This window comes from Miniopterus natalensis, chromosome 1 (assembly GCF_054644295.1).
Source record: "Miniopterus natalensis isolate mMinNat1 chromosome 1, mMinNat1.hap1, whole genome shotgun sequence".
Lineage (NCBI taxonomy): Eukaryota > Metazoa > Chordata > Mammalia > Chiroptera > Miniopteridae > Miniopterus > Miniopterus natalensis.
In genome coordinates, this window is record NC_142081.1 from 148,324,230 (window position 1) to 148,342,961 (window position 18,732).

An 18,732-nucleotide genomic window follows, 5' to 3' on the forward strand; every position below is an offset into this window, starting at 1 on the left:
ATTCCCAGTCAGGGCACATGCCAGCAGTGTGGGCTTTGTCCCCAGCAGGGGACATGCAGGAGGCAGCTGATCAGTTTCTTTCTCTCCCTCTCCCTTCTTCTTTTTGAAATCAATAAAAACATATATTTAAAGACTTTCTGGCTGGAAGCAATATCTGCACATCCGTACTGTTACGAATGTTTCTGTATCTTCTGAACAGGGGGTGAGGATAAGTGTGGATGAAATCTATCTGTTCGAGGTACATGTCATAAAGGTTGAATATTCTAGTCCTCATGCATTTGAACCCCAACTTTAGGCTTCTATGACACATTTCCTGGATGCCTGAGCTAATGAAGTAATTTTTCATTAACACTTTGTGAGTGGCTGTATCTGCCATGTATTTTTGCAGTTTAAATTTGATTTTTAATTCCATAATGTATTTGGATCATCAGCAAACCATTAAGGAGGTTAACTGAATTTGAGGCAGCAACAAATAGATAAAGATACAGTACAGGAGAACATTTCTTGGGTCTGCCGGAATCATACCTTGATGTCAGTATATTCCTTCCTTTCTTCCTTTCCCCCACTTATTTCCTGTTTCAGTTAGGAATGCTTTTGCTATAAGAAACAGAAAAACTGCCCTAACCAGTTTTGCTCAGTGGTTAGAGCATTGGGCCAAGGACTGAAGGGTCCTGGGTTCGATTCTGGGCAAGGGCATATATCTCTCTCATGCAGGAAGCAACCAATCAATGTGTATCTGTCACATCAATGTTTCTCTCTCTCTCTCTCTCTCTCTCTCTCTCTCTGTAAAGCAATAGAAAAAAATATCCTCAGGTGAGGACTGAAAAAAAAAAAGGAGAAGAAACAGAAAAACCAACAGCGGCTTAAACCATAAGGCCATTTATGGTTTTCTTTACAAGAAGTCTACTGGTTGTTGTACTCAGAATTGGTCAAAATATCATCAGAGACCCAGGTTTTTCTAAATTTTTCTCCCACTTCATTAGCAATATCCTAAGCATTTCATCCACATATTGCTATTTCATCCACATATTGCTGTCCTATGGTTGTTTGCCAGAGAGCTGCACAATTCCAAATATCACATCCACATTCAAGGCAAGAAGAGAGAAAGGGTAGTGCAGGGAGCTCTCTTTTTCACTTACTCCCCTTATTAGAAATCTACCCAGAAGGTTGCCCCTATTAGTTCACTAAACATAACTGGGTCACATGTCTACTCCTGGGTCAAAGGGAGGCCAGAAAATAAGAACCTGGTCTTCCTGGCCCTGTAGGAGGAAGTGACAATGAGAGGTGGACCACGAATGTTTTCATGTTGACAAGTGCTTGCACACACCCCAACAGTCTTTTTAAATTAAATTTAACTTTTTTCTATCACCATTTCATCCCACCAGTCTTTTAGTTCCTATTTACTAAAGGAAATTAGCCTTAAATTCAGGAATTCAAGATTCTCTATCTGAAATATGTTCCCATATCTTCCTACGAAAATCATTTGACTCTTCAACAGCATTTCCAGCGCCACACTTACTTTCCTCAGTTGGGTGGCACCTCTCCGTCTTCACCTCCTCCTCCTGCTTTAACCTTCACAACCTCGTATGCCAGTCTCCAAGCCATTCTCCAAAAATCTGTCATCAGCGTTGCAAGCTGGTGTGGCTCTCCATTGCCCTAGGGTAAGGTATAAAACTTTCAACCTGGCTCACAAGTTTCTAAGTATTCTTGTCTTTAGCCATGACCCTCCTGTCCCCTCTCCAGTCATACTCAACTTTCAGTTCCCCCATGCGCCATTCTCCCTTTCCCTTCCTTGCCTTACACAAACTGTTCTCTTGCCCTGCAAAACTGCTCCTTGCATTTTGATGATGTCTCGACCTACTTCATTTAGCTGAGTGTCATTTCATGCCTTCTCTCAACCATTCTCAGTGTTCTTAGATCATACACTGTTTCCCTATCAGGTGTCATTACCACACTGGATTATCATTGTTTATGTGATCCTCTGTCATCCCTCATAAACTCTAAGCTGCATGACAAAGCCTAATGGGGTATTCTTAGAGATAGATGGTCTATAAATATTTTGGGAACAGAGCAATGAATGACTCGAGCTCAGACTGAAACTCACCTAGTTTAACTGAATTAAATGAGAAATAATTAGGAAATAAATATACTTTTAACGGCTTGATATACAAACACCTTTCATAGTGAGAGTCAAGTTTAGGAATTAAATTATAGGAGGGAAATGGGGTCAAAATGTAATTGGTTAAATGTGAGCACTTAATGAAAATTCTGGGAAAGGTGTGTTAACAGCTTAATCCGCAATCTATTTTTGCCATATTCAGCCTACCCAACAAACTAAGTGTACTTATTCATTTGATGAAGGATTTCAAAAATGAGGGGGGGAAATCATTATTCCAGCAATGGTTTGTCATTACAGGTCTGAACTGCCAGAGGCACCAAGCCACCCAAAATCTGTATAGCATGAGTCACAAACCAAACATGTCTTTACTGTGCCTGAATTCCAGTTCCTAAGCACACAGTTAACTATGAACGTGACAACATTTTAAGATAAAAGAACTGATTCTGCAAGGGACATTTCCCCCCTCACACACATTTGAGTATTCTTAGGAAAGAGAGTAATAGACTAAAAGATGTATTCAAATAAAATAGTTCAATAGTATACATTCATATTCTAAATAAGCTCCAAAGCAATAAAACATTTTTAGAATAATTTTTAAAGCATTTTTCTCCTCCCGAATTTTATATTCCTTGTAAGATATGGAACAATTGGGCCTATGGATGGATTCTGTTGTGGTGCATGATAGGCGCACAAGTATTTGATGACTGGACTAATTGGCTCAAATAGGTATAGATTCTAATCCTAGCTTGAGCTATATGAGAGTAGGTAAATCACTTAACCCAACACTATACTATAATTAATATGTAAATTATATGGTATATTAGTGATATTTTTTCCCTGGCCAGGTAGCTTGGTTGGAGCATCATCCAATACACCAACATTGTTGTTTCCATCCCCTGTCAGGGCACATACAAAAATCAACCCATGAATACATAAATAAGTGGGACAACAAATTGATATATCCCCCCCTCTCTCTCTCTCTCTCTCTCTCTCTCTCTCCCCCCCTCTCTCTCTCATCAATAAAAAGGGGGGGGGGGGAACAAAGTAAAATTTTAAAAAAGAAAGTGATATTTTCTTTTGCAATGAAAAAGTAAACCAAGATTGAGAAGATCAGGAGTAAGGATGGATGCTTACATTGACTGCATATGCCTGACATATATTAGCCTTCAATAAAATACTACCATCAGTATTTCTTTGTTTCTCATCTGTAAATGAAAACATTAGGTTCAATGATTCCTAGTGCTTGAGAAATATTTTTGTTCCATTTTAGGATTTTGTGACTAATGGACTCTGTTACAGATTCCTTGGGGTTCTTCTAAGTTTCAAAATGTTACTGTACTTCTTTGTTAAGAATTTTTTGGTTTTATGTTTCTTGTGATTTCTATAAAACTGATTTTAGTGATGTGGCGATTATCAAATTTGTTTTAAAAAATACACTTATTGCCCTGCTGGGCGTGGCTCAGCGGTTGAGCCTCGACCTAGGATCCAGGCAATTGGGGTTGGATTCCCGGTCAGGGCACATGCCCGGGTTGTGGGCTCAATCAATGACTCTGTCATCATTGATGTTTCCATCTCTCTCTCTCCCTCAACTTTCCTCTCTCTGAAATCAATAAAGATATATTTAAAAAAATAATAAAATAAAAAAAATAAAAATACACTTATTTGTTTAAAAAAACAATAAACTCAAAATAAAAATTATAGTATATTTAAGAAAAAATATGTAATAGTATCAGATAATTGTTTTCTGTCAGGCCAGTTTTCTTTAAATCTTATCTTTATGGTCATTGATTCATGATTGTTTTAAGTTTTTCAACAAACACTGGCACACAGGCCCATTCTAAGAGAGTCCTGTTTGAAATTGACACGCTATCATTGTTGTCCTGGAAACAAACATTTGCAGCACATGTGTCAGGACCTGTCCCCAAAGATTGTTGAGCATCATTAAAAGCAAGTTTTCTGTATTACTATAAATTGTAAACTAGAATTCAGGCTATCAGTCCTACATGAGTTTCTACATGAATATTAATTTTTAAATGAAATGAAAGAAGGAAGAAAAAAGAGAAGTCTTTAAATGTTTAAACCAGCTTAACCATCTATAGTAGAGGACACAAGAAAGGGTATATATAATGCATACTGTTTTTGTTTTTAAAATATGCTTTTATTGATTTCAGAGAGAGGAAGGGAGAGGGAGAGACAGAAACATCAATGGTGAGAGTCGTTGATCCGCTGCCTCCCGAACGGCCCCTGCTGGGGATCGAGCCTGCAACCTGGGCATGTGCCCTGACCGGGAATCGAACCACAATATCCTGGATCCTAGGTCGATGCTCAACCGCTGAGCCATGCCCGGTCAGTCCTATAGTACAACTTTGACTTGCTCATCATATTCTTGATAATTTTGTGTATATTCTAAATATATGCTTAGTGTATTAATGCTATATTATGTCTCAGAATTATTATATAATAGAGAAAAACAGGAAAAAACACACTGAAAAAGGGACAACAACAAAAAAAAACAAAAGAAAAAATAAAAGAAAAAAAAAACCAAAAAAATAAAATACACAAAACCAAAAATAATGAAAGCAAAAATAAAGAACAAACAAAAAAGAATTATTATATATCATATCCAAAAATTTTTTTGGTAAAGATCATGTTCCACCATCTTTATAAATTTGGTACTGTGAATGAAAAAGGGGTTCTATGAAAAGTAACATCACAGGGTGATCTGACCCTAAATTCCTAACTGAGCAGGTCATGGTGAGTAGTCATGCTGCAGGCATATAACTTTTTTAGTAAAAAGTTTGCCTTAAGGAAAGTTAACATATCTGAAATAAGCCAAACCACCCTCAAGAGAGCACATAATCTTGTTAACCATTCCATTATCCAATTCCTGCCTTGCTTTTTCCAACCTTCATGGAATCTTTCTTAATTTCAGATGCATAAAAGAAACTGCAAAACTCATTAACTATAGCATTTTAGATCTTGCTTCCCAGCAGTTGTCAGTTTTGGCTCAGATAAATTCTTATAAAAATTCTCTACACCGAGTTCCCTTCTGGTTGCTAGATGGGATGCTGCCCAACTAATGAATCCAATTAAATCTTTAGAATTTTCCCTACAGATTTGAATGTTTTTTATGTCGATGATGTAATATCCACCCTTCTTTGATAATAAGCTAATTATTATGTTTATAGCTATTTAACCCTGGCCCGGTAGCTCGGTTGCTTAGAGCATCATCCCGAAACACCAAGGTTGCATGTTGGATCTCCAGTTAGGGCACATACAGGAAGCAACCAACGAATGCATAAATAAGTGGGGGAACAAATTGATGTTTCTCTCTTTCTGTCTCCCTTCCTCTCTCTAAAATCAATCAATAAAAAAAAAATTTAGTCTTAAGACTTTTGGGGGAGATTGACTTTATTATTTTGTTTTGCATACCATGGAAACAAATTTCCTTCTCAGTTGTACTACTCTTTTTTTTATATGCCTTTATTGATTTCAAAGAGAGAGAGGGGGAGAGAGAGATATAGCAACATCAATGATGAGTCATTGATCGATGCCTCCTGTACACCCCCCACTGGGGATTGAGCCCACAACATGGGCATGTACCCTGGCTGGGAATCAAACTGAGATCTCCTGGATCATAGGTCAACGCTCAACTGTTGAACCATGCCTGCCGGGCAGTTGTACTATTTTTGTTCAGAACTCTCATTAGATCTTTCACTTTGGGAAATTATCAGTAGTAACTTAACCATAGTCATTTTATATCTACAGTTTTTCATTTTTCTCTAATACTCCCCTGTAGTTCCTACAATCAGCTAAAGGCCTAAATACCAGTGCTCCATGGAAAAAGACAATGGCAGGGTTTTTTGTTGGTGGTGTTTTTGTTTTTTGTATAGGCTTTGTATGGCATCTCTTAAACAACTTTGAGATCATATCAGTGGACTGAGTCAAGATTTCCAGAACTCCAGTCAAGCACATGGGCCCATAATCTAATATAAGCAGTATAAGGATTAATTACATAGGACTTAATGAGCTAATGAGAAATGATTGTGGATTTTGTTTGGAATATTGTTGATGCTTCAGTGTTTTATTTTTGCATATATAAGGAACTTTTTTTGTTTCACCTAAGCTATCTTAACTCATAGCAACTTAGTAGACTCTGCTTTTTTAAAAAATATATATATTTTTATTGAGTTCAGAGAGAGGAAAGGAGAGGGAGAGATAGAAACATCAATGATGAGAGTCATTGATTGGCTGCCTTCTGCATGCCCCCTGCTGGGGATAGAGCCCGAAACCCATGCTTGTGCCCTGACCAGGAATCAAACCTCTATCTCCTGGATCATAGGTTGATGCTCAACCACTGAACCACACCTGCCAGGCTAGACTCTGCATTTTAAAACAGAAATAAAACCTTTGTTAATGATCTTTTTTCTCCCTGTTTGGCCCCTCTAGAACTATTGAGTGTTCTCATTGTGGACATAAAAAAATGTCCAATCCTGTAGAGAATTTTCATGAGTTTATTTGAGCCAAACTGACAATTGCCAGGAAGCAAAATCTCAACAGATTGAGATAATGCTCCATAAAATGGCAGTTTTATCACTTATTTTATACATTAGAATCAGAGGAGAAAACATAGGGGGTTTACATGAAATCCATTGGTGGTAGGTTAGGGACGCAGGAGAAAGCAAAGGAAAGAAATCTCTTAGATTGCATAAAATGCAAAACAGCTCTGCTGGCATGGCTCAGTGATTGTCAACCCATGAACCTGAAGGTCAAGTTCGATCCCTGGTCAGGGCACATGCCCACATTTCTGGCCCAATCCCCTGTGCAGAGAGTGCAGGAGGCAGCCAATTGATGATTCTCTCTCATCATTGATGTTTCTATCTCTTTCTCCCTCTCCCTTCCTTTCTCTGAAATCAATAAAAACATATTTTTTTAAAAAGCCAAACAGACACACAGCTCTTTTAAGTTGGTGGATATCAGATAGCTTACAATAACATTTATATCACATAGAGATGGTTTATGGGAGAACAAGGTAACAATGATGGGTTCTGGGGCTCTAGGGGGAGGTTGTACCCTGAGGGGTCTGGAATAAAGGAGGTTATTCTGAAATCCCAAAGGTATGTTTTGTAAGGTCCTGGCCAGGTAGTTCAGTTGCTTAGAACATTGTCCCCATACACCAAAGGTATGTTATCAAAGGTGCCAAAAACAATAGGCTCAGTTAAGGTCAAGATTAACCTTTGTTAAGGAAGATACCGGCTTAGGACATGACTACCTGCCAAGATGTTAGGTAGGAAGTTTTAATTTCAGACCATCCTCTGTGGTTACTTTAGATCTCTGAGTTTGTAAGGCCCACCATGCAGGCCTCCCCTGAGCTTGCCAGGTTTAGTATGTGGCCCCTTTTCGTCCACATTATTTTAACAGCAATATAGTTATTTGCAGAGGTTTAAAACAAATTCTTCTTCTTTGTTACCAGGACATAATTGGGAACTTTGGTTATGCAACTGAGACCTTGCCTGGAATAAAGTATTTGAGAATGATGTTCATTTAATCTATATGACAAGGCACTTTTAAGAACTAAAATTGACTTTATAGAGCAATGCTTACAAAGTACTTTTGAAAAACTAGCCTGGTACCTGGCTTACAGTGTTCCCTGCCTTATAGGTGAGTAAGGAAGGTTACTTCCTGGCAAGCCCAGGAAACTTAAAATATTCGGAGGATTGTGAGATGGGAGGAATCACTCCAAATTTATAGCTACTATAGGTAAAATCAATAAGAGTTTCTTGGCTTGGCTTGCTAGCCTCAAGAGATGTTTAAAAGTCTAATCTGAGATTTCTTATGAAAACTTCAAGCAAAGAAAATTTAAGAAGGCCTAGATAGTAAACTATCTTTATCACCATACCTATGTAAATAATCATGAAAATCTAATTATAACAGTTTTATTTTATGATCAAGAATAATATTTTGCCTGGCAGTTGTGGCTCAGCAGTTGAGCATTGACCTATGATCCAGAAGATGGCGGTTTAATTCCCTGTCAGGGCACATATCCCACTTTGCGGGCTCGATCCCCAGTAGGGGATGTGCAGGAGGAAGCTGATCAATGACTCTCATCGTTGATGTTTCAGTCTCTCTCTCTCCCTCTCCCTTCTTCTCTCTGAAATCAATAAAGACATATATATATATATATATATATATATATATATATATATATATATATATATATATATATGTAAATAAATAATAATACTTCTTGCCCTGGCTGGTGTTGCTCAGTAGTTACAACCTCGGCCCGTACATTGAAGGACTGAGGGTTTGATTCCTGGTCAAGGATGCATACCTGTGTTGCAGGTTCAATCCCTGGCCCCTATTGAGATGTGTGCTGGAGGCAACCAATAGATGTGTTTCTCTCATATCAATGTTTCTCTCTCTCTCTCTCTCTTTCCTTCCTTCCCCTCCCGTTCACTCGCTCTAAAAAAATAAATCAATGGAAAAAATATCCTTGGGTGAAGATCAACAATATATATATTTCTTTATGATTATTTTTGAAAAGGTTACTAGAAAAAATTTTGTGTTTAATGGAAAATTGCATCATTATAACACATTATCAAATTCAAGCTTAGTTTAAGGTCTTTGAGCTCTTTTGTATACCTCTTTGTAAATTACAAATAACTGATAGATATGCAGACTCTGCCTTATCTGGCAGAGACTTAAATGGCTTCCACCCCTGCCTTGTGAAAGAACCAGTTTCGGTACCTATCTGTAAATTGGACTGGATTCAGTTATGTTGTTAAAATTATCAGTCCTTACCAAATTTTAAATTCTATGAGTTTCCTTCAATATCTGGCTATAGCCATCCAAGCTATTTTAATTTTTTTCCCTTTTGCCTGACTTGACATCGTGAACCAAAACCTGACTGCCCAAATCTCCAGGACTCTAGGCTGCTTTGCAACCAACCCTTTCTACATGATTGGAAGAAGCCCTGCAAGCTAAAGCCCTGATGACCTTGTGGGGCTCCAGAATGAGTCACCCCAAGATGTGATGCAGATTGTTTTGGGCTAAAGCAACTTTAGCTGCAGGCTCAAAAGAAACTTCTGCCTCCCACTTTAACTGCTTGAAGAATTAGAATTAGAAGCCTTGTCTATAGGACTATCAGAGACATCTTCTTTTGAGCTATCTATAGGGCAGGGCAAACTTTGTTCTAAATATCTGTTGTTTTTATCTTGCAATGATATTTTGAAGCCCCCAAGGTGCATCACCTCATCCCTAGCTCACGATGTGTTACATACTTACCCCAATCTCCCTTTCTATCTCTGAACCCCTCCTGCATGTGGGGTCTCTGACTCTCTCATGTATGCATAGTTTTCATACATAACATATGTATTAAATTTGGTTATTTTGTCTTGCTAATCTGTCTCATATCTACTTGATTATTAGACCAGCTAGAAGAACCTTGAAAGTAGAGGAAAGTTTGTTCCTCCCCCACAACCTGATAAAAACCTTATAGAATTTACCACTCTGAAAGTGGATGTGTGGGCTTGATTTCTCCTGGACAAGTCATTGTCTGGACCACTAAGGAAGTTGAGAGAAATGCTTGGGTGAAGCATTCCATTAATAAGATGTAAACAAGCCTGGATAACATCACCAAGTGCACTGCCATCATAGCTTGAGAGCATAAAACTCAGCAAGCATTGCTGCATAACCAAAAGATTCTCAACAAACTCTTGGAATCCACTGGACTGGTTATACTCAGGGTTCAGCACTTGGCTCTTTAATGCAAACTTTTATACTACTATCTTTCTTTTCCTTTTAAGCATCTCTTTTAAAATGTGTAAGTCTTTAGGGCCTCCAGGACCCTAAAATAATTGGCACTTGCCACTACTTCTTAACAGATGGCTTAACTGATTTTATAGGAAGAATGCCAGTAAGAATCCTGCAGATACTATTTTTTAGACCTTGATTCATCCAACTCAGGAAGTTTATGTTTGGCTTTGAATTGCTCAGAATGAATGATACTCATTTCTCTTGAACAATTGTCATTACCTTGATAATGTTGAACTTCATCTGAGCCCTGTGTTTTTGAAAAGCAGAGACAATTGGAATGCTTCCTCCCTCCTTTTCTGTTTTCCATAAATGGCCAAAAGACTACCTTGCTGTCACATACACCTAAGTGAGACCCATCTCCCCCTTTCCTCAATGACTCCCCTGTTTGTCTGCCTCTATAAAATTCTAGCTCTGCTTCCTGAACGTTCTGCCCATTATAATAGCCCAAATGAAACCATCTCCCTAATTGCCAGGTTCATTTTATCTTTCACACTAGGGTTGATTGTATGGGTTTGAGATCAAAATTGTGGTTGAGCTGAAATGTGGCTTTAAAGGGCAGGACAATTATAATTCCATTCAACCAGAAAGGCAGCCCACTAGCTTAAAAATGTCGATTCACCTTTACTATATTTACCTTCATTAAATACTTTTTGTTATAGGAACTGTACCAAACAAGGAGGAATAGCAGTAAAACTACAATATTTTTATTCCTGAAATAAGGTAGACTCTGAGCATACAAAGTGTGGCATATCTGCCATGAGATTTTTTTAAAAAAGAAAAACCAAGCACAAGAACTTATTTTTTAATTAAAAAATTTCTTTATTGAATGTATTGGGATGACATTGGTTAACAAAATTATATAGGTTTCAGGTGTATAATTATATAATACATCATCTGTATAACAAGAACTTATATTTTTATGTTGCCAAAATTTATTAATAACTTTAGATATTGATTTTTGAAGTAAACTGTAAATAGTAAATGACATCTGTTTCCATATTTGGATAATATATACTGCATTAAATATTTTCTTATACATAGTGAATGAAAAATGTGAAAATATAAACATTCATAAGGAAGAATATACTTATTGTGCATGTAATCATCAAGTTCCATAGCTTTTTTTTTTTTTAATTTATCTTTATTGTTGAAAGTATTACAGGTGTCCCATTTTTTCCCCCAATTGACCCCTTCCACCTGGCTCCCACCTCCTCCTCAGGCCTTCACCCCATTATTAACTGTGTCCATGCGTTATGCATATATGCATATAACTTCTTGGTTAATCTCTTCCCACCCTCCACCCCCCTTCCCCCTTCCTCTGAAATATGATCGTCTGTTGCCTGCATCAGTGTCTCTGGATCTATTTAATTTGTCTGATTGTTTTGTTCATTAGCTTCTTCTTAAAGAAGACCCTTCAACATTTCCTGTAGTGCTGGTCTGGTGGTGATGAACTCCTGTAGCTTTTTCTTATCTGTGAAGCTCTTCATCTGATCTTTGCTAAATGATAGCTTTGCTGGATAGAGCAATCTTGGTTGTAGTTCCATGTTTTTCATCAGTTTGAATATTTCTTGCCCCTCCCTTCTGGCCTGCAAGGTTTCTGTTGAGAAATCAGCTGACAGTGGTATGGGTGCTCCCTTGTAGGTAACTAATTGCTTTTGTCTTGCTGCTTTTAAGATTCTGTCTTTGTCTTTAACCTTTGGCATTTTAATGATGATGTGTCTTGCTGTGGGCCTCTTTGGGTTCCTCTTGTTTGGGACCCTCTGTGTTTCCTGGACTTGTAAGCCTATTTCTTTCCCCAGGTAGGGGAAGTTTTCTGTCATTATTTTTTCAAATAGGTTTTCAATTCCTTGGTCTCTTTCTTCCCCTTCTGGCACCCCAATAATACGAATGTCAGGCCTCTTGAAGTTGTCCCAGAGGCTCCTTATACTATCTTCATATTTCTGGATTCTTTTTTCTTTATGCTCTTCTGGTTGCGTGTTTTTTGTTTCCTCATGTTCCAAATTGCTGATTTGATTCTCAGCATCCTCTACAGTTGATTCCCTGTAAGTTAGTCTTCATTTCTGTTCATGTAGCCTTCATTTCAAATTGGTACTTTATTATGTCATCGATTTTCTCAGTTATTTTCATAAAACTCTTACTAATATAGTTGAGCATTCTTATAAACAAAATTCTGAACTCTGTATTTGTTAGCTTGCTTGGATCTATTTCATTTAGTTCCTCTTCTAGAGATTTCTTCTGTTCTTTCCTTTGTGACATCTTTCTTTGCCTCCACATCTTGGCTGCTTCCAGGTGTTTGTTTCTATGTATTAGGTAGAGCTGCTATGTCTTCTGGAATTGGTAGAGTGGCTTTGTGTAGTAGGTGTCCTCTAGGGTCCAGTGGCTCAGCCTCCCCAGTCACCTGAGCTGGGCCTTCTAGGTGCTCCCCTGTGTGGGCTGTGTGTTCTGACCTGTTGTAGTTGAGCCTTGGCTGCTGTTGGTGTCCCTGGGAGGAACTGACCCCCAGGCCAATCGACTGTGAGGAACAGCTGCAACTACAGCTAGAGAGGTGGAGACACCTCTATGGAGCAGGATTTACTTCAGTGGAGCTTTGGTGTTCACCAAGTGTGCCCCTTGAGTGTCGCTCGTGGATGTGGTAGGGTTGTAATCCAGCATGGTCGAGTCTGACCACCAGGTGCACTGTCTCTGGGGCCTCCTGGGAGGTACAAAGTCAGCCTGTGCCAGTGCCTTGCCCAGGGCCACCCAGCATGAGCTACACAGCAAACTGTAGTTGGCTGCTACTTGTGCTGGGTGTGGAGGTGTCCAGGAGAGGCCAAGCTATGAGCCAATGCAGCTGCCACTAGTGCCAGGCGTGGGGCCACTTATCAAGCCATATAGGGCAAGCTGCTGTTTGTTTGAAAGATTTTAGGAAAGTCCTAAGCAGGAGGCTTGAGAGGCCACTTGCATAGAAAAGCCCCTGGAAATGGCCTGGATGAGCTGCACATGGGGTGGGGCGGGGCCTCCGGGAATCACGGGGCGGGGCCGAAGGTGTGAGTCAGGTGCTGGCGATTCAAACATGGCGCCTGCCTGCCGGCTGTGTGTGGGGAGGACTGGCCAAAGGAGCAATGGCCTCTGCCAGCCCTTCTGCCTGGGAGGAAGCCGCCCCTCCAGCTGTCAACCGGATTCCAGGCAGGTTAGTTCCTCCCCGAGTGTCCCGGGTCCTTTCAGGCTGCTGCCCGGCGCTGGGCTCAGAGGGAGCGTCCGAGTGAGTCCGTGCTTGGGCCCTTTAGAGGAGCTGCTGGGGCTCCTGCAGCCTCCACGACCCTCAGGGACAGTCCCCGCTGGTTTCACACCCCGAAGTTGTGGGGACGTCTCTTCCTGGCCCTGGAGCCCTGGGCTGGGGGCCTGCTGTGGGGCTGGGACACCTCACTCCTCCGGGAAACCTCCACTGCCGAGATTCCCTCCTGGGTTTAACCTGCGGGACCGAGTGTAGGCCCGTGGCCGAGTCTCTGGGATTCAGCCCCGATCTGCCCGCGTCTTCGCCCCTCCTCCCGGTCTCGATGCTCCTCCAGCTCCCTGGTTGTGGGGCTTCTGTGCAGCCGGATCTCAGGAGGCTCTGAGTGACGGTGGTTCTGTGTTTTAGTTGTAATTTTGATGTGGTTGTGGGAGGCGGCGGGTGCAGCTGTTACCTATGCCGCCAGCTTGTTTCTCCAAAAGCGATAATTCTTGTGTGAGTTCTTTATAAATTATAAAGTGGTAGGACACTTATAAGGTGCTATCACTTATAGCTAACATTTACTGAGCATTTACCATAGGCTATACATTGTGCTGAGAGTTTATATAATTTATGACATTAAATTCTCTGGTTTCAGACCTAGATGTCCAGTGTAGATCCTCTGGGTATCTACATACATACAGATTCATGAGCTCTCCATTTACAGATTATGAATCAGAATATGTGGCCTTAGATCTGGATATTTATATTATTCCAGTATCCTGAGGGATTCCAATATATGGTCAAGTTTTAGCACCACTAATTTAGTCTTCAGAATAACACTTAAAGGTAATTACTAATTATTATTTCCATTTTCTTCCTTCACTGAAGAGCCTCAATGGGCTATAAAAAATTAAAATTTCCCCTTCTTTGAAAATGTCTATTATTGTATGTCAGAATAACAAATGTTTACTAGGAAATGGAATAGAATTATATTCCCTCAAAAAGCTTAGTAAAATACTAACATAAGGACATAATTATATTAAAGTGCATCGAGGGCTATGAAAGAGCAAGTTTCAGGTAAAGCAGTGATGCAAAGGAAGAATTATCATCTCTGCCAGAAGAATGAAGGCAAGAGAAAGCTTTACAAAAAGATGACAGCAGCCCTGGCCAGTGAGGCTCAGTTGGTTGGGCGTTTTCCAGTGCACTGAAGGGTTGCTGGTTTGATTTATGGTTGGGGCACATGCTCAGGATGTGGGCTCAATCCCTGGTTGTGGTGTGCAGGAGGCAGCTGATCCATGTTTTTCTCTCACATGGGTGTTTCTCTCTCCCTTCCTCTCTCTCTAAAAATCAATGGAAAAAATATCCTTGAGTGAGGTTTAGCCAAAAAATAAATAAATAAATAAACCAAACAACAAATTTTTCTCTCTCAAATCAATTAAAAAGAAAGAAAGAAAAGAACATTGGAAACAAAGAGATCACCTTCTGGCACAATAAGGATATTAGTATTGATCATGGGGATGGGGTGAGTAAGATTCAGAGGTATTTAGGAGATTGTTTAACATAATATATATAATTATTTTGTTAAAGACAAAAACTAAACATGATACAAAATGAACCCAGGTTATTTATTTATAAATTTGTAGCAAGGGGATCCTCTGCAATCACTTTAATTTCAGCAGGCTTTCAATAGTGCTAGAAAGGTGTGAGTTTATCTAGTGAAAAGGCAGTCTCTGATTGGCGAGGATTTATTAATTCCATTAATTGGTGGAAATTTTGAAAACAGGGAGACTTTCTAGTTGGTCATCAGGTACATTTGGCCATAAGAGGGTAAGCAGTTTAGGGTCATTTTAAAAGAGAAACAATTGCCCGGCCAGGTGTGGCTCAGTGGTTGAGCCAGGCGATCGGGGTTCAATTCCCGGTCAGGGCACATGCCCGGGTTGTGGGCTCTATCAATGACTCTCTCATCATTGATGTTTCCATCTCTCTTTCTCTCCTTTCCTCTCTCTAAAATCAATAAATATATGTTTAAAAAATAATAATAAAAGAGGAACAATTAATTATTAAATGTTTAGAGTGAAGGGTTTTCCATGGCTGACCATTTCCTGGAACAAGTTGGGGTTGATAGGGTGCCTTTTTGTAGTCAAATTATCATCTCATTGCAGTCTTTATGGAAATTGGCTGCTATGGCAGACAGTTTCTCAATGATTTAATATGAAGATTAGGAAAAGTTGGTTCATTCATTTCACTCTGGGGAAAATGAAAAAAAAAACCCTCAAAAATGTTAGTAGATGACAGAATCCTGTAAGCATTATTGGGCATCATGGTACTACTGTATGTGCTAACTGGGCATATTTTGGGGGAAGATTTAGCCACCATTTTCATCTGTATACGGATACGCATGAGACATATATTGCTACAGAGTTATTTCTCCAAATCGTAAGTAAGACCAATATCAATCTTAAATATTCATCATATCTGTTGTGGAGTTTTACGCAGACCTCCAAGAACAAAAATATTTTTACATTTGTTAGAATGCATGCATAGTTCCCAAGCTTCTGGACAAATATATTGTAAAGAGGAATGGAAAAGACCAGGGTAATTTTAAAATATGCTGAGAAAAAAATTGGAACCTCTTTAATCTTACATGTGCTTTAAATTGCTGTCATGTGCTTTGACTAGGTAAAGCAAAATTTTCCATAAGAGAAATCTTGGCCAGAAAATATGCCTGGTAAATCAGAGTCTTCTAAAAGCTGCTGGAGATAAGGGAAAAAATTAGTAATGTAATTGCCCATCTAATTAATTCGGGGCACTATTAACAACAATTTTTTGCTTTTTTTGGCAGAAGGGTTTCTTTTTTTCACTAATCCTATCTCAACTCATTTTAAGAGGATTCCTTTAGTTGTATAGGCAAGAAGATCTTCTTTGCCTCCTTTATGTAACAGTGTCTCTACTTAAATAAAATGCCTTAAGGAAGAAGAAATTGCAGAGGAGGTTGGAAGGGTGAGACAAGAATAGGACTAAAAGGACTTGGTTGTAACAGGCATATACATGAGAACCTTTACAGCCTAAAAACTTCTGGAGGGTGGGGTGGGGTCATCATGGGATTAATTATGAAGGGATCCTGTCACCTATGAGCTTGAGCATTTTTTAACCGGTGTCTCTGCAACAAAGAGCCTATTGTGCTTCAAAACAAGTTCCAAACAATGGCAGGGAAGCCAGGCAAAGGGGGCCAGAGGGGTTGCTTACTGAAATTTTCAGTAGTATTTTTCAAGGTAATTGGCTTAATTACATGCCCAAACTGAAGTTGTTGTCATTTTAAGGGCACCACAATTAACAGTGATTTCTTTTAAAGCTCTGTAATTAGGTCTTTGATTTTTCTTTCCTGTAACTAGATCTCTGAGAGAATAACTAGGGCCTTAAATGTTATGGGTCAGGACTGGGAAACAAAAGGTACTCAGGACTCATAGATGGAATCAGGGATATATAGTCACTCTGGCTGTGATAGTCACACTTAATTAAGAACTAAATAAAATAAATTCTAAGTTTATTAGTTTGTATTTTATATAGTGCTCCAGATAAAGGCAGTTTAGTGAATAGTTATAAGCAGGGCCTTTGGAACCAGACTGCTGGGATTCATTGCTCAACTTTGCCACTAAGTGTGTGATCTTAAGTACAACAAATAAAAACCACCTAAATTGCTCTATTTAATAAAACACAAAGAATTTAGAGTAAGGGATGAAAGAGTAAAGCTATACTCCATTAACCACTCTATATTTGATTTGTAACCTTTTCAACTTTCCCCCCAAAGTTACACACACCAGTAGATAACAGACACATTCATAATGCCAATAATACCAGTGTGCAATTAAGAACAATCACTTAATTCAATATGGACTGTTTTCTAGGTTAGTACATACAAGTTTATCTCGTGAAAAAGATGGCTATAGTATTTCATAATCTTATTAACTATTAGTCTATTTAATGAGCATTTAAGTTTTCATTATTTTGCTATTTTGCTGGTGCAGCAAGCATCTTTATACATAAATATTAATGTTGTTATTTCTGTAGGCTAGATTTCAAACTGGGCTGATGAATCTAAGAATATGCATATAATTAATTTAATTAATCAATTAATTAAAAATGTTTTAAAGATATCATTGACATATATCATTGTATTAGTTTCAGGTGTATAACACAATGAAATAGACATGAGACAGTTCTTCCATCCTGAACGACACAGTAACTGTCCACACTAGGAAATTCATGACCAACAGACTACTTCAGTGGAAACAAATGTTCTTCAAGGTCCTTTACCCTGGGAAGGCAACAGGACCTAAGACAGAAATTTGGGGAAAAACTAGCCAAAATGTACAAGGCCACAACCAGATGCCATCTTTGTTTTTGGATTTAGAACCCATTTTGGTGGTGGCAAGACAACTGGCTTTGGCACAATTTATGATTCCTTGGATTATGCAAAGAAAAATGAACTCAAACATGGGCTTGCAAGACATGGCCTGTATGAAAAGAAGACCTCAAGAAAACAGCAAAAGGAATGCTAGAACAGAATGAAGTCAAGAGGACTGCAAAGGCTGTTGTTGGTGCTGGCAAAAAGATAAAGTTTCTTCAGTGACCTTATCTGTGGGGATTGTGCAGATTTTTCATGAGTATCAACAAACTCAAAACTTAAAAAAATAGACATGAGACAGATTAGCAATACAAAATAACCAAATTTAATACATGCATATGTATGGGAACCCTGCTTACATGAGAGAGTCAGTGACCCCACATGCAGGAGAGATCCAGAGATAAAAAGGGAACATAGGTATATAAGACATTGTGAGATAATCATATACTTTGCAAAATGTTCTCCTGATATTTCCAGTACCCACCTGGCACCATACATAGTTATTACAATATTATTGACTTTATTCCCTGTGTTATACTTTACATCCCCATGACTACAGAATTTGGAACTACCAATTTGTATTTCTAATCCCTTCACTTTTTTCATCCAGTAGCCCAAACCACTTCTTCTCTTGTAACCATCAGTCTGTCCTCTGTGACCATGAGTCTGTTTCTGTTTCGTTTGTTCATTTACATTGTCATTTAGATTTCACATAGCATAATACCCTCTAGGCCCATCCATGCTGTCACAAATGGTAAGATTTTGTACTTTTTATGGCCAAGTAGTATTCCATTGTATAAATGTACCACCACATTTTCATCCACATGTCTATTGATGGGCACTTGTGTTGCTTTCATATCTTGGCTATTGTAAATAATGCTGCAACGAACATACAGATGCACATATCTTTTCAAATTAGTGTTCTGGATTTCTTTAGATATATACACAAGTGGAATTGCTGTGTCAGAAGGCAGTTCCATTTTTTAAAATTTATATTTGTTGTTGAAAGTATTACAGAGATCCCCCTTCTTCCCCCATTGATCCCCTCCCCCATGCACCCCTCCCCTCAGGCCTCCATTACACTGCTGTCTGTGTCCAGGGGTTATGCATATATGCATATATGTTTTTAGGTTAATCTCCACATCCACACACCCCTGACTTCCTTCTGAAATTTGTGAGTCTGTTCCATGCTTCTAT

The 18,732-nt window shown here is 38.9% G+C and overlaps 1 pseudogene; it reads left to right on the forward strand.

The window, feature by feature from the left end:
• The first annotated feature begins 17,345 nt into the window (after positions 1–17,345).
• Positions 17,346–18,450, forward strand: LOC107532001 (small ribosomal subunit protein eS24 pseudogene; annotated as a pseudogene).
• Positions 18,451–18,732: the final 282 nt, after the last annotated feature.